We start from the raw sequence: 15,508 nt of genomic DNA, 5'->3' as shown, positions 1-15,508 counted from the left end.
ATGGCTGCCTCTGTCACCTCATCGACGTTCTTCCCAGTGCCGGCTTTGACGGCCAAGAACGCCCCGGGCAGGTCCAAAGACAACAACCTGGACATGAGTGGGGTCGCCGCCAATGTGGGCGCGGTGAGATCCTCAGCAAGGGCGTGCGCGTGCCGCCGTCCCCAAGGTGAACAGCGGCGGTAAGGCTGCGGTGACTGACGGTGAGGACAACGCATCCCGCTCCTCGGCTCTGACTCTGAGGACGTTCTACAACCAGCTGCCAGACTAGAGCGTGCTGCTCGCGGCCATCACAACCATCTTCCTAGCAGCCGAGAGGTAGTGGACACTCATCGACTAGAAGCCCAAGCGCCCCGACATGCTCATCGACACGTTCAGCTTCAACGGGTAGGTGTTCCGGCAGGACTTCTCCATCCGATCCTATGAGATTGGGGCCGACAGGACGACATCCATAGAGGCGCTGATGAATCATTTGCAGGTGAGTCATGTGAGGCAATAACGTCTGATTGTGTTGTAAGGTGCCCATTGTGGATGCTAATATTGTTTTTTGATCATGTTTCTGCGTTTAGGAGACGGCCCTTAATCATGTCAAGAGCGTTGGGCTGCTTGATGATGGCTTTGGTTTGACGCCAGAGATGAGCAAACGAAACTTGTTCTGGGTTGTCAGTCAGATGTAGGTCCTGGTGGAGCAGTATTGTTGACACAAAATGTGACGCACTGTGTCTCACACACAGCAAGCCGAAAAGCGTAGCTTCAATCGGGTTCCCGGGTGTTTCGTGATCCGGAAGCGTGCCAGTCAGTTTGACCTAAAAAAACTAACAAGAGATAAAACAATTAAATGTCAAACCGGAACATGTCAGGTAATACCGGACAGTTCCACATATACGGCCCTGAAGCCACTTACAACGACATACGGCTATAGAGAGCTGTCTGCCAACAAGTTCATAAACCATTCAGCGAATCGTAGGGTAAATGCACGTAAAGACCTAATTGCCGAATGCATGTGCATGGGAAGACATGTTTGAACAAGTGAAATTAATTATGAGTTAACGCGTAACCAAACTCGGCAATCCAGCCGAATTGGGATCCATGAAGAAGGAACATACAAATAAAAGCGATTAAACTAAACTAAAACCTGCATCTGCCGCACGACACCTAGTTTCGTTAAAGCTTAAACGTGATTAACATGCATGAACCCGCAACATGTGACAACCTAGATTAAGACAATTCAGCCACTATGAGCATGTTATCTATTTTGCAAGGGTAATATAAAGATAAACAATGATCGTTGAAGCACGAATAAAACCACAAGAGAAAGAAGGCCGAACAATATCAATCTAGATTGGGCAGAAGTGTGTTACAAATATATAAGAAGTTTAGAACATGCAACACTGGATAACTTAATGAATCTATTTAGATTTGCCATATCTAATATAGAGCCGATAACTATCTCGCTTTCACTAAGCATGTGAGTAAACGCCTGCCGCACGGTATCCACTCATAAACGAAGCATAAGCAAAGACTTCTTGATTGTCAAGCAAAGATCCGCCGCACGACCATTGAAAGCAAACAAGACTACTTGCACCATGTCTAAATCCACCGCATGATACTAAACATGATAACAAGGTTGTCGGAACTTACGGAGGTCGACGGATCGATGACTCCTCTCGAAGAACTCGACGACACGACAAGAGGACTCGAAAGTTGGCACGGGGCCGGTTGTATTGATTTGATTGTGTACCTTCTTACAATGGTCGAGGGTCAATATTTATACCCTAGACAAAATGTGAGTCCCAAAGGACTACGATCTACAAAGGAACTTCTAAACAAACTTGGAAACTTACGATTCCTTACCCTAAACTTATAAATTCCTTTATTAATACAACTCTCATCTTTCCGATCGGTCTTGCCTGCCATCTTCTGTTTTCCCGAATGGAGTTACCGCCTTCCAGAATAACCGACCGCACAAGCATTTAGCCGACCGCTTGCGTTGTTTGCCGAACACCCTTCTCCCCGCATGTGGGCCTACCTGTCATCTTCCAGAATTGACCAAAATCCAGTGTTAACACATGCCCCCTCAATTTCGGGATAAAAGTTGTTTTATTCTGAAATTGACCACAAGCTCTTTCATCCTCTTAGGTCATCACCGTTCAAAATCGCAGTCGCTGCCCAAGAAAAGCTTTCAGCGCAACTTCGGACCTTCCTCAAATCTTCAATGGCGACCCAGGATGAAATCCCAGAGGTAAACCTTATTTATATTCGGCAATTTTTTCATTTCATTCTTCCGCTCCTTTCTTGATTTACTCCCTTCTGATTTCAATCATCTTCTACAGGAGTACAAGAGCCAGATTTTGATCCCTTATGCTGCCAACCCCGATTCTTATTTCCTCGGCCCAATGGGAAATCCTGACCCCTCCGAGATCATTGAGAAGGAAACCCAAAGGATTCTTTTCAAGTCTGGGATTACTTCACCAAACCGATGGCCAAACACATTCAAGAATTGGCCATTTCCCCCAATCACCGGATGGCGCAACTGGTACAGGAGAATGTTGGAGAAGAGCAGCAGCCACTGGGAAAGTCAGGACATCAGTCATTGTCTGGAGTTATCTTTAGCTGAAACACCCAGGAATGATTCCCTTCTGATAGCAGCTTCTCATTTTTGGTCTGACGCTACCAATGCCTTCATCTTTGGTCATGGTATTATGACCATCACTTTAGCCGACATATTCATGATGACTGGTTTGAATGTGTCATTGCCAGTATATCCTCATAAGTACAAGAGCAAGAGTAATCAAAGAGCCGTCAGTTCTGGATGTGGATGGGTCAAACATATCCAGAACTATATGAATGCATCCGGCACCGTTTCTGACAAAGAGTTGAAAGCCTTCATGAACATGTGGTTATGCAGATTCATCTTCTGTGGAAAATCCAATGAACCAACCCTGAATCACATGGTAATGGCTGAAGACCTAGCTGCAGGCACCCAGATCCCATTAGGCAAATATCTTTTAGGGTCGGCCTATCATATGATGCATCAAATCACCCTTCAGATGCGCCAAAGTGGAGAAATTTCTTGTGTGAATGGTCCCTGGTGGCTAATTCAAATGTGGCTCCAATTATATATGCATCAGATAACCCCTGTGAGCCTCATCAACCTAAGTTTCCCCTCAGTTAACTATGCTGAAGGCAGCACAGCAAAGGTTAAGGCTTGCCAGACTTATGGGGAAGCAGCAGCATCTATAAGCATTGATATAGACATTGGTCATCTCTTCAAGCTATTTTTCAAAGGATTCGGCAATGTGCTCTGGTTTCCTTACAGAGAAAATGAAGATCTGACTCTACCCTGCAAGTTTAGCTATGAAATTGGTTGTTCAGGCCAAGAATCCACAGAGATCTTCAATTCTTTTATCAAACCTTGCACTTTGCCAGCCGAATTTCATCATGGGAGATTAGTACAGTCCACCTATGAATTTTATTATCCAAACATGGTGGCCAGACAATTAGGGTGCGGCCAACTGCCTCCAAAATTCCTCTTCTCAACAATCATAAAATCAAGGGAAGTAATAACAGAAGGAATGGAAGCCAAGAAGGTCTTTGAACTAGGATGGGAATTACCCATATATGAACCATCTCCATTTGGGCTAATAGATGCTGCTCATCCCCTCTTTGTCTCTTGGTGGCAAGAATGGCATGCTCATATCTTCAATATATCAGCTCATTCTCTATGCAAAAACTTGCAACCCGATTTTGCTTCTGACAGTGAGGTAATTTTATTATGCTCATCATTTCTTGTTCTTGAATCCACTTCTTATTTTAACATCTGGTCATGCACAGGATCTTGAGTTCACTCCCCCTGCCAAAGCAATTCAGTATTATCCGGCTGGTCCCAAACCTGCTCTGGGGTTTGATGCTCCAGACTTAAAGGAATTCATGAAAACTCCTGTAACTTTGGATTCAGCACCTTTAAAGGCATTCATGAAAACTCCTACTACTTCAGCTGCTGCATCTTCAAGAGGAAAAAGCAAAAGGAAAACACCTGAAAGTTTCCTCTTACCCAAGAAACCAAGGACCAAGAAAGCCAGATTACCTCCTAAGGTATGAATCTTTTATTTTTTATCAGGTCAACAATTTCACTTAGCAGTAAGCCTGACTACCTTTATATCCATTACTTCCATTGCAGCCACAAGTTGAAATTCCAACACTGGGCAATACCTCAGCACCTGCAGAACCAACCCCTGAAGTCTCTACTGAAGATGAAGAAATTCATGATAGAGAAATTTCAGAGACTCATGAGGCTGAAGGTTTAAAGGCTCATAAACCTGATGAGACTATAGGTAACATTGTTCAACCAATTCTCCTTCCCTTTCTTTTTCAACAACATCTATCCCTTATGCACTTTATCATTTACTTTACTGAGAATAGATGAGATCTTAGATGAACTAGCAAGGGAAACTTCTCCTGATCAATCTCCAGATCCATCTCCTCTGAACCTTCAATCAAGTCCTCCAGCAAGCCAGGGTATAACCCATCCTGATGACCAATCAGCCCAACAGGTAATGCCTTGTCTCATACTATATTTTAGCAAAATTACCCAATCGGCTAACACCTTCTTTCTTCCTCTTTGTCTAGAAGAACACCACTAAGCCGACCACCAGTTACTCCTTCTCTATTGAGGACTACATTATTGAGAAAGGTGAAGAGATCACTTCTCATCAAACTTTGTCACTGGAGAATCAGGCTCGGCTAAAAGAAGTGATTATTCTGCTGAATAAGGATACCATTAGTCTGGTTCAGGATGCAGACCAGATAAAAGACCTCCTTGAACTCATTGATCAAGATATTCCTTCTGCTCTCAAGGCTCCCCTAGAATCTGCAGCCCATCTTGATGATCACTTCGCTATGGTGAGAAGGGCAACCAAGAACATATCTTCGAGGGCTGCTCTGCAGAAGGATAGATCTTTGAAAAAACTGGAGATTAAAGATCTTCATTCTCATATCCAGACTACGAGAAATTCTTTGGCAACCTTGGAGCCTGAACTGAGATCCATGGAGGATGAAAAAATCAGACTAGAAGCTCAACTAGCCGAACTGAATGCCAAAATTCAGTCTCACAGGGCACATATAGCCAATCTGCCGAAGAACATAGAAGCAACTTCACTAAAGATAGCTTCGACCATCAAAGAAGACCAGCAGATCAAACACAAGTTATCCAGCATCCAGAGTTCTGAAGATGAAGATCAAAAAGTGCTAGATAATGTTAGCCGAATCAGGACCGAGGCCATAGAAGCAATCAATCATCTTCTGAACCAGTAGACATTAGGCTTGTAATAAACTTTAAGTGTGATACCCTTTGTCCTTGATTAAACAACCTTATGTTCATTTATTTTCATTCGTTCGGAAAAAAGTAATCGGCCATTTCCCCTTAAATTACTCGATTAGAATGTAGCCGATTGTCTCCATCCTTCCGATAGCCGAACGAATCCAATCCAAATACTGTGAGGGTATAGCCGAACGATGTTGGCTCCAATAAATCATGGAGATATTCAAGCGGCGTTCGACTTAACTCAGGCCTGGCCCAATCCAGTAACGGCCCATTCGAAAGGGAACAAACCTACTCCGCCGTTCGGGATTCTCGTCCCACGACCCCGTGGAATTCGCCACGATCTTTCGCTTCGGCTTATAAATAGACCTTTTCACCGGCCTTCATCACTATCTCTGCCTCAGCGTTCTCACATCCGTCTCTTCTACTTCCTCCGTTCGATTCATTCCAGAAGGAAACCCTAACCTCCATCAAAGCAAATGACGAACAGCGGCAACCATGGCAAGCGTCCCGCCGACGGAGAGGCTGAAGGAAGCAGAGCATCGCGCTGCCGGCGTCGTGGGTATGATTCGGTTCTTTGCCCCCTTTGCAATTTCCTCGTTCATCCCTTAATTCCGATTTCTCCTTCCTCATTCATCAGGATAAGAGTCATCAGCTCCAGCCAATATCATCTCCTTCCTCCGGTGTCGGCAGCTCAACCGGGAACTCCACCATCCGGCTCCTCCGGGTCTTCCAGCTCCTCAAGCTCTTATCATTCCAACCCTTGGGGTTCGGCAGAGCCAGCAGATGCACACCATCCATACTCCCACGAGGAGGCGCTCAAGTTTCGTCAGGAGAGGGACGAAGCCCGGGAGGAGCTAGGCGACGTCTCCAAGAAGTTCGGCATCGATCAAGCCGAATGGGAGGATCAGCGGAAACAATTCTGCGACGCCATTACCGGTTTGATATCTTCATTTAGTTTTATCATCCTGACTTCCTTTGCTTGCCGACTCATTTCTTCTTTCATGCCCAGCTCTTTCCGCGGAGAATGACCGCTTGAAGACGGCGGCGAACAAGATTGCCGACAAGGTGAATGCTCAGGGGGAGACATCCGAGGCACGCCTTGATGCTGTGGACGGCCGCATTGATCAGGCCGTCATCCAAGGTGTGCACCTCGGCGCATCTCTCGGGCTGGCGGCAATGACCTCCCAAACCAACGAGGACTACTCCTCCCAGCCAGTTGGTTTTGTTGGAGGACGCCCGGATGAAGTCGACGACATCGATGAGCGTCTGGAGGCCTACGACAATCATGCTGCGGTCCTTGCCGAAATCACAAACCCCCAATCCGTCCTCAATAAGTTATTTGAGGAGTAGTTTGTATTAGGATAAACTTTTATAAATAATCTCATCCTTTGGAATGACATTTACTTCTTTGATTCTTTTCGGTAAAATCCCACTTGCGATTGTTAGAAAAATGCCGAAAACAACCCATTTTCGGATAAACATTCTCGTGCTAGAGGCGATGCAAACTGCATCGGCTATTTTGTGCTAAAGGCGATATGAATGATATCGGCTATTCTCAGTCTTGTATCTGATTTTTAGGCTAAAGGCGATATGAACAATATCGGCTATTCTCAGTCTTGTATCCAATCTTTAGGCTAAAGGCGATTTTCTCTTTGTCGGTTTTTCTGATTTACATTCATGAACCAACCTCAACACTGGGGTAATATTTCTTAATAAATCTTCCATTGATAGCTTTGGTAAATTCCTCCCCAAATAAGGTCTTCAATATATATGCATTGCCAGGTACACACTTTACTATTCGGAAAGGACCTTCCCAATTTGGAGACCATTTGCCGAACGCTCTATCCTTTGTTCCAACCGGCAATACAGTTTTCCAAACCAAATCTCCTTCTGCGAATTGCTTCAGCCTAACCCTTTTGTTGTAATACTTGGCGACGCGTAATTTATTTTTCTCAATATTTTCTAATGCCTTAAGACGAATCAAATGTAAATCTTCCAATTCATCCATCATCAGATTCTTATAGTCTTCTTCTGCCAATTCTTTTTGTAAAATAATTCGCCTTGATCCTGACCGTAGTTCCCATGGTAACACAGCATGATGTCCATAAACCAGTTCATAGGGAGATGTTTGAGTGGACCCATGACAAGCCATTCGGTAAGCCCACAATGCTTCATTAAGAACCAAGTGCCATTTCCTTGGTTTTTCATCAATTTTCTTCTGGATAATTTTAATCATAATCTTATTTGATGCTTCTGCCTGACCATTAGCTTGTGCATAATAAGGAGAAGAATTATACAACTTAATCCCCATACTTTTGGCAAAGTCACAAAATTCTGAAGAAGTAAACTGAGTTCCTTGATCAGTTGTTATAGTCTGAGGAATCCCGAATCTGTGAACTATATGTTCCTTAACAAAACTGATCATATTCTCTGACGTTACCTTCTTCAAAGGGATAGCTTCAACCCACTTGGTGAAATAATCCGTGGCCAAGAGTACAAATTTGTGTCCCTTACTAGAAGGAGGATTGATCTGACCAATTAAATCCATACCCCATCCTCTGAACGGCCAAGGCTTGATTATAGGATTCATAGCAGACGCTGGAACTTTTTGAATATTGCCGAATTTTTGACAATTGTGACACCCTTTGTAATATTCAAAACAATCTTCCAGCATAGTTGGCCAAAAATAACCAGTTCTCCTAATTATCCATTTCATCCGATAAGCCGACTGATGTGCACCACACAATCCTTCATGAACCTCATACATCACTTTCTTGGCCTCTTCTTGACTTAAACATTTGAGCAATACTCCATCGATGGACTTGTAATATAACTGATCATCAAGAAACACAAATTTGAGAGCTTTATACCTGAGTTTTCGGGAAACCTTTTGAGATGGATCTTTCAGATAATTGGTAACTTCGTATCTCCAATCACCATCCACTTGATCAGTATTTAAAACACCTTCTTCTATAGCAAAAATTTCCCGACTCTCTCGATATCCAGAAGCAGCTTGAGCTAACTTATTTGCTTCTTCATTGCACTCTCTAGGGATATGATGCAAGGTCACTACCAGAAAATTCTTCAACAGTTCTCTACACTCCTCATAATATTCTCTTAATACATTGTTCTTGCATTCATACTGACCATTCAGTTGATTAATCACCAACTCAGAATCTCCAAAAATTTCAACAGCATCGGCCTTTACTTCTATAAGAAGCCGAAGCCCTCTAAGCAACGCTTCATACTCTGCCTGATTATTAGTGACATGAAAGTCAATAGGAACTGCATACTCAAAAGTCTTTCCTTGTGGGGAAATCAAGAGAATACCAGCACCACCACCTTTGCTACAAGATGATCCATCGAAGAACAAGGCCCAAGGCACAATGCTTATCGCCTCAACAGAAAGATCCCGATGTTGGGTAATAAAATCGGCAATAATTTGACCCTTTACCGCCTTAGCCGATTCGTATCTCAAATTAAATTCTGACAATGCTAAAATCCATTTACCAATTCTTCCATTCAAAATTGGCATTGATAGCATATGTTTGATCACATCAAAACCAGAAACTACCACGCATTCGGCATTCAATAAATAGTGCCGAGATTTGACACATGAATAATACACGCACAAGCAAAGTTTTTCTATAGCCGAATACCTTGTCTCCGGGTCTAGCAGCTTTCGGCTAAGATAAGCTATGACTCTTTCTTTTCCTTCAAACTCTTGCATAAGGGCCGATCCTATTGTTAGGCTGTCGGCCGCCACATACAACTTAAAAGGCTTGTCAAGTTGTGGAGGTACCAGTACAGGTGGTGCCTTCATATATTGCTTGATCTCATCAAAAGCCTTTTGTTGCACGTCGCTCCATATAAATTTTTGATCTTTCTTGAGCTTTAATAGCGGAGAAAAGGGTAAAACTCTCTCTGATAGATTGGATATGAATCTTCTTACAAAGTTGATTTTGCCTAACAATGATTGTAATTCTGTGAGATTCGTTGGCGGCACAACTTTGTCTATTGCTTCCATGCTCTTCTTTCCAACTTCAATTCCCCCTTTATGAACTAAAAATCCCAAAAACTCACCAGCCGAAACTCCAAAGGCACATTTGTTTGGATTCATCTTCAAACCATGCGTTCTTGTGCACTCCAGAGTTTTTCTTAAATCGGCTAAATGTCTTTCATGATCTCTAGACTTGACTACTACATCATCGATGTATATTTCTACAATCTTGCCGATCAGCTCATGAAAAATATAATTCATAGCTCTTTGATAAGTTGCACCGGCATTCTTTAATCCAAACGTCATGACTATCCATTCAAACAAACCAATATGACCAGGACATCTGAAAGCTGTTTTAGAAATATCTTCTATTGCCATAAAAATTTGATTATAGCCAGCATTACCATCCATAAAACTAATGACTTCATATCCTGCCGATGCATCTACTAGTAAATCGGCAACTGGCATTGGGTAACCATCCATGGGAGTTGCCTTATTAAGATTTCTGAAATCTATACAAACTCTCATTTTTCCATTTTTCTTGTATACCGGTACTATATTTGAAATCCATTCTGCATACTTGCATGGCCGAATAAAGTTTGCTTCTATTAATCTTTCAACCTCCTTCTTTACATCGGCCAATACCTCCTCTTTGTATATCTTCCGTGGAGGTTGTTTGTAAGGACGAAATCCAGGTTTAATGGGTAATCGATGCTCAACAATGGAACGATCCAATCCAGGCATTTCCGTGTAATCCCAAGCAAAACAATCTTTAAATTCTTGGTCCCACCGGGCGTGCCAAAAAGTGTGTTGACACAAAATGTGACGCACTGTGTCTCACACACAGCAAGCCGAAAAGCGTAGCTTCAATCGGGTTCCCGGGTGTTTCATGATCCGGAAGCGTGCCAGTCAGTTTGACCTAAAAAAACTAACAAGAGATAAAACAATTAAATGTCAAACCGGAACATGTCAGGTAATACCGGACAGTTCCACATATACGGCCCTGAAGCCACTTACAACGACATACGGCTATAGAGAGCTGTCTGCCAACAAGTTCATAAACCATTCAGCGAATCGTAGGGTAAATGCACGTAAAGACCTAATTGCCGAATGCATGTGCATGGGAAGACATGTTTGAACAAGTGAAATTAATTATGAGTTAACGCGTAACCAAACTCGGCAATCCAGCCGAATTGGGATCCATGAAGAAGGAACATACAAATAAAAGCGATTAAACTAAACTAAAACCTGCATCTGCCGCACGACACCTAGTTTCGTTAAAGCTTAAACGTGATTAACATGCATGAACCCGCAACATGTGACAACCTAGATTAAGACAATTCAGCCACTATGAGCATGTTATCTATTTTGCAAGGGTAATATAAAGATAAACAATGATCGTTGAAGCACGAATAAAACCACAAGAGAAAGAAGGCCGAACAATATCAATCTAGATTGGGCAGAAGTGTGTTACAAATATATAAGAAGTTTAGAACATGCAACACTAGATAACTTAATGAATCTATTTAGATTTGCCATATCTAATATAGAGCCGATAACTATCTCGCTTTCACTAAGCATGTGAGTAAACGCCTGCCGCACGGTATCCACTCATAAACGAAGCATAAGCAAAGACTTCTTGATTGTCAAGCAAAGATCCGCCGCACGACCATTGAAAGCAAACAAGACTACTTGCACCATGTCTAAATCCACCGCATGATACTAAACATGATAACAAGGTTGTCGGAACTTACGGAGGTCGACGGATCGATGACTCCTCTCGAAGAACTCGACGACACGACAAGAGGACTCGAAAGTTGGCACGGGGCCGGTTGTATTGATTTGATTGTGTACCTTCTTACAATGGTCGAGGGTCAATATTTATACCCTAGACAAAATGTGAGTCCCAAAGGACTACGATCTACAAAGGAACTTCTAAACAAACTTGGAAACTTACGATTCCTTACCCTAAACTTATAAATTCCTTTATTAATACAACTCTCATCTTTCCGATCGGTCTTGCCTGCCATCTTCTGTTTTCCCGAATGGAGTTACCGCCTTCCAGAATAACCGACCGCACAAGCATTTAGCCGACCGCTTGCGTTGTTTGCCGAACACCCTTCTCCCCGCATGTGGGCCTACCTGTCATCTTCCAGAATTGACCAAAATCCAGTGTTAACAAGTATCCATGCTGGTACACACTACAAAATATTTTGGTTATTCGAGTCCTCAGGCTGAATTGACTCTAGTTTTTTTTAAGTGATAGTTTTTTTAAAAAAATGAAGTTATGCTAATAATGTGAACTTGTCAAGCTAGCCAGCTAGGGGTCAATTCTGGTTTCTTGCTTTGTTGCGAGCTTGCTATGCTACGATAGGTAGGAGACCCCCCCCCCCCTCCCCTCAGCAACGAAGTTTTAGATCTGTTCAGTGGCTTCAGAATGTTTGATTGGAAATGTGATAATGATGTTAGGTGAGAACCTGGGTGTGAACTATTCATGCGAGAAATTGGGGGCCTGAAAGTCGTTGATGATAATTGTGACAGTGATATTTAGAAGTAGGTGGTTGATATCTGTTTTAATTGAAAAATCAGCATGGAAAAGTCTCCAATAAATTATTCTTCTGATTATTAGCGTGATAATTTTGAAAGACGATATATGTTACAACTCATCTATTTCACCATGTACTTCATTAACCTAGTTGCATTTGGGTAATTTAAGGCTCTGTTATTTTTTGAATCAAATGTTTTTTTTTTATTTTTATGCAGGGGCGATACAGTTGGTATAGATACATGGGTCAGTGGTCATGGTAAAAATGGAATGCGTCGAGATTGGCATTTACATGATCGCTACACAGGCCAGACTATATTGAGGGCTACAAGGTTTTGATCTTGATTTTGTGCTCGTTTAAATTAATAGCATTACAGCATAGACAAATTATGGGTTGTCCTCCCTGTCATATTGCTATTGTTTTATGCATTCATTTTTGTTATTGTTGTACAGATCCATAACCTGTTAGCATTTTGTTGTTTGGCCATTAGCATTTCGCTGATACTTTTTCCTCATTCTTTGGTGAAATAAACAGTAAATGGGTTATGATGCATAAGCATATTAGAAAACTCACAAGGATTCCTGATGAAGTGAGGACTAAAATAGCACCATATTTTTTTGAGCGCACCGCTATTGCTGATGAAGACAAAATTGCCAGGGAATGGTGAAGCCAGGGCTAGAAAATACGTCCGAAGGGGTTTGACTGTAAGTATTGTACACGCCATAAGTTGGTGTCCTATGTTATGGTTGGTAGTGTTTGTTACTTATGTAATTTATGCTTGTTGGTATGCAACATAATGCAGCCTCGATGGTCTGATCTTGATCTAAAGCAGCATGTCAACAATGTTAGATACATTGGGTGGATTCTTGAGGTAAAAACAATATTACTTTTTGTATGCATCTTTATGTTGTTCTGTTTATGTTAGGATCCTTATGAACTGGATCCTTGAGATTAACAAATTGGTATTTGCAATGTACATAACATTCATTACTCTATTAATTTTGGTCCTGAGTAGTTTATATAGGGCCTCGATGCTCCTATCTGGCTTTTTGCTTTTTGCGATGTATGCCTAACTGTCTTGATGGAGAATAAAGAAATCATGGTACTCCTCCGTTCAAATTATAAGATGTTTTGACTTTTCTAGATACATTGTTTTTTCTATGCATTTATATATACACTATGTCTAGATACATAGTAAAAAAATATATCTAGAAAAGCCAAAACGTTTTATAATTTGGAATGGAGGGAGTATTTGTTATGTTGCTACATTTCAAAACCAAACTGCCTTCAGAATTTAAAAGGCACAATTGTTGTTGATACTCCTGATGCTGTTCAATAGCTAAGTTGTCTGTCTGAATACACTATTTCCTAAAATATGGCACGTTTTTTTTTGCCATAAGAGGTCATGGAATGCTATTTTCAGATAAATAATCTGTTCAATTGGTCATTCGGTACACAATCATATGCTTTTATTTCTGTTTGTGCCCTTGATCTGTGAAGCTTGAAACTGGAATTCCTGTTTGAGGTTTCTTACGCAAATTCTTCATCTAATCTTGGGTTCGCAGGATGTAGAATTCAGGATAGTCTACTAAAAGTTCGCCTTCCCTACTCATTTAGCCCTAGGAGTTTTGTTATAATTGAGCTCTTCCTTTTGCTTGTGCTACTGGGCATTTCACTAGTTTACATAATCATGTTGCCTGGTGTGTACCTTTGTCGTTGACAGAAAGGTTAGTGTTTATTTATTGTATTTTCACCATCCTCTAGTATTGTTTGCACTCATTTTCCCACCAGAGTGCTCCAATCTCCATATTTGAGAATCATGAACTGGCTAGCATTGTCCTAGACTATAAGAGGGAGTGCAGTGAGGACAGTGTGCTGCAGTCACACACCACAGTGTTCACTGACTGCACTGATGGGTTAGGAGAAACAAGTTTTCAGTGTGAGCATCTTCTATGTTTTGAGTCAGGGCATACCATTGTGAAGGCTCAGACTATGTGGAGGCCAAAGAGAACCAATGCCATGGGAATATTGACTCCAGTCTCAGCTCACAAATTTTAGCTTCACGGACTAGATTGCTAGGGAACTAGTGCTTTGTGTTTGGAACAGACAGGACAGCAAGTCATCCTGTTATGATGCAGCTTACAAGACCTAGGTTATGGTGGGAAGAAAAGAAGGTGAAACAACGAAGCAGATTTCTGTAGCGCATGTATGCTGCTTTCTTTTCCCATACCATCTTCTTGTATAAAACTTTGGGTTGATTTAACTTTGGTTGCTAGATGCAATTCTTCAATTTCACCCAAGATTACCTGGTGTACATATATATAGTACTGTTCTAGCAGACTAGCTGTTCGAGTATGATGCTGAAGTGGGCACCTTCCAGTACTCATTGGCTGCAAGGCTGTGTCTATACTAGCACTCGGACGTCCAGACTAATGTCCGTGTCTACATCCCGTTCCCGTAAGCTGCACCCTGCATATCGCTTGACCCGCGCGACATCTGCGCCCCCACCCGACCCCATGCAGCGTCAGCGCCCCCGCCTGACCCCATGCGGCGTCAACACCCCGTTCAACCCCTCACGCCCCCTCCATTAGCTACATCAAGCAGGTCACATTGCAATATGTGCAATACCCCGATGTACTTTTGAAACATTCATATGCAATACTTAGAACATACGTCTGAAGACAGATGAAATATTTGAAACAAACACTTGCAAAAAACACCTGAATACTTTTGCAACATTTAGATGTAATACTTAGAATACATGTGTGAAGACAGATGAAACACTTGAAACATGAGTCTAAAACACTTAAAAAAACACCAGAAAACACTTGAAAACCATTGCAAACATACGCAACATCCAGATAAAACACTTGCAACATATGTGTGAAACATATACAACATCTTGATAAACACACTTGCAACATACATCTAAAAAACCAATAAAACATTGGGAACAGACGTTTGCAACATATATGTACAACCATTGCAACATATGCAACATCCCGATTTACTTTTGCAATATTTATATGAAACACTTGCAATATCTATACAAAACACTTGCAACATGCCTCTGAAACATCTGAGACACTTGAAATATACGCTGGCAACATGTGTTTTTAGCGCAACATCTACTTGTTGCTCAGACGATTGGAGGCTCGTCGATGCAGAGCTCGACGCCGGCGCGGAGCTCGATGCTACGGAGTGGCGCTCAGCTCCGGTGGAGAAGGCGGTCAGCGTGGTAGAGAACGCCGCGACGGGTGGATGGCCCGGTGGAGAGGAAGGATGGTGGGCGGCACCACTGGAGCATGGTGGAGAGGGAGGTACTAATATAGAAAATCTTCTACACAGCGTTTCACTTTGGGGGCTCCGAGGCGGTTGGCCTAGTTGCTAGCCTCAGTTATTTGAGGCAGGGCAGCCCGGCCAGCAACCACCTCAATTAATGCTTAACCGAGGCGGACATTATAAGTTGATCGCCTCGGTTAATATCGATTAACTGAGGCGGTTATCCTAACACAAGCTTAAGGTTGCCCGCCTTAGCAAATTATTCACGGAAGCGGTCATTTATAATGTGTCTGTCTTAGTAAATCAGCCAAGCCCACTAAAAAATTTCACCCGCACTCGTGCCTGACAGCTGCTGCAGCG

The 15,508-nt window shown here is 42.4% G+C and overlaps 1 pseudogene; it reads left to right on the top strand.

Annotated features, from left to right (window-relative positions):
* Nucleotides 1-13,924, top strand: LOC136471443 (palmitoyl-acyl carrier protein thioesterase, chloroplastic-like; annotated as a pseudogene).
* Nucleotides 13,925-15,508: the final 1,584 nt, after the last annotated feature.

Source organism: Miscanthus floridulus, chromosome 8 (assembly GCF_019320115.1).
Source record: "Miscanthus floridulus cultivar M001 chromosome 8, ASM1932011v1, whole genome shotgun sequence".
Taxonomy (NCBI): Eukaryota; Viridiplantae; Streptophyta; class Magnoliopsida; order Poales; family Poaceae; genus Miscanthus; species Miscanthus floridulus.
Note: the sequence above shows the minus strand (reverse complement) of the source record. Positions and strands in the feature narration are given on the sequence as shown.